The sequence below is a fragment of the Carlito syrichta genome, unplaced genomic scaffold (genome assembly GCF_000164805.1).
Source record: "Carlito syrichta isolate Samal-C Ts95f unplaced genomic scaffold, Tarsius_syrichta-2.0.1 Scaffold115599, whole genome shotgun sequence".
NCBI classification, from domain to species: domain Eukaryota; kingdom Metazoa; phylum Chordata; class Mammalia; order Primates; family Tarsiidae; genus Carlito; species Carlito syrichta.
In genome coordinates, this window is record NW_007059695.1 from 6,829 (window position 1) to 7,836 (window position 1,008).

Here is a 1,008-nt window from a genome sequence, read left to right on the forward strand (position 1 = left end):
TCCCCATACCATCGGTGTGGGCACTGCCACGGGACAGGGACCAAGCTACCCTTCCAAGCCATTCCCTGATTCCTGGTCAAAAAACATCTTGGGGCCCTCTCTGTCATCACCCCTGAGAACAGGGCCAGGCCTGGGGGTGTCGGCTGGGCACACTCCTGCCCTGGACAAAGGGGCGCTGTCCCGAGTTCACACCTGTCGCACAACCAGAGACAAGCTCTGAGCCTTGCCATACTCAAACCTTTTATTGACAGCAAAAGTCTCAGCAGCTGGGTGAGCCACGTGAGGCTGGTGGGCGGGGCTTGCGAGGCAGGAACGCTGTGAGGGGCATGGCCATCACCAGCAAGGGAGCATAAATAACACTGGTGGGTGGGCGTGGGGCAGCAGGAGAGGAAGAACGGGACAGCAGCCTAGAAGACCCACTGGGTACATGGGACATGAGGGGAAATGCTGGTTCACAGGGACACATGGGAACATGGGGATATGGAGACACACAGGCACAAAAAGGGTAATGGGGACACACAGGGGACGCCAGAGAGAGGACGAGACACACCACAGACGTGGGCCGGGCAACGAGCAGGTCAGGAGACCGGGGGTTTCCCTCCCCCAACTCCCTGGGCTTGCAGGCAGGACGCTGAGGCAGGGCTGGGCAGCGGGTCACCCGCGCCCAGAACCAAGCTGTGGGCCCCAGGCAGGGTCCGGCGGGAGGCAGATGGGCCCCTGCCCCTTGGAGGGGCTGCGCCTAGGGCTGGACTTTGCCTTCGGGGTCCCTGTCATAGATGTAGCTGCCCACGGCGCCGGTGTTCACTCCTGTGGAGAGAGGCGGCAGGTGGTGGGGCCGGGGACAGCCGGGGAGGGGAGGGGCACCCCAGAACCCCTAGCCACTCACCCTTGGGTCCGAAAAGTATTCCATAGCAGGGTTTGTGGCAGTAAGGCTGGCCATCGTGCTGGGGGCAGAACGGGGGTGGTGAGGCAGGAGGGCCGCAGACCCCAGCCCCACCCCCAACGCTT

The 1,008-nt window shown here is 63.3% G+C and overlaps 1 long non-coding RNA gene across 1 annotated transcript; it reads right to left on the minus strand.

Moving 5' to 3' along the window:
- Positions 1 to 222: 222 nt before the first annotated feature.
- Positions 223 to 969, minus strand: LOC103275298. Its single transcript, XR_002481220.1, has 2 exons — positions 887 to 969; positions 223 to 807 (listed from the first exon to the last, which is right to left on the minus strand). It is a non-coding gene; the product is annotated as an uncharacterized LOC103275298 (long non-coding RNA).
- Between the last annotated feature and the right edge of the window lie 39 nt (positions 970 to 1,008).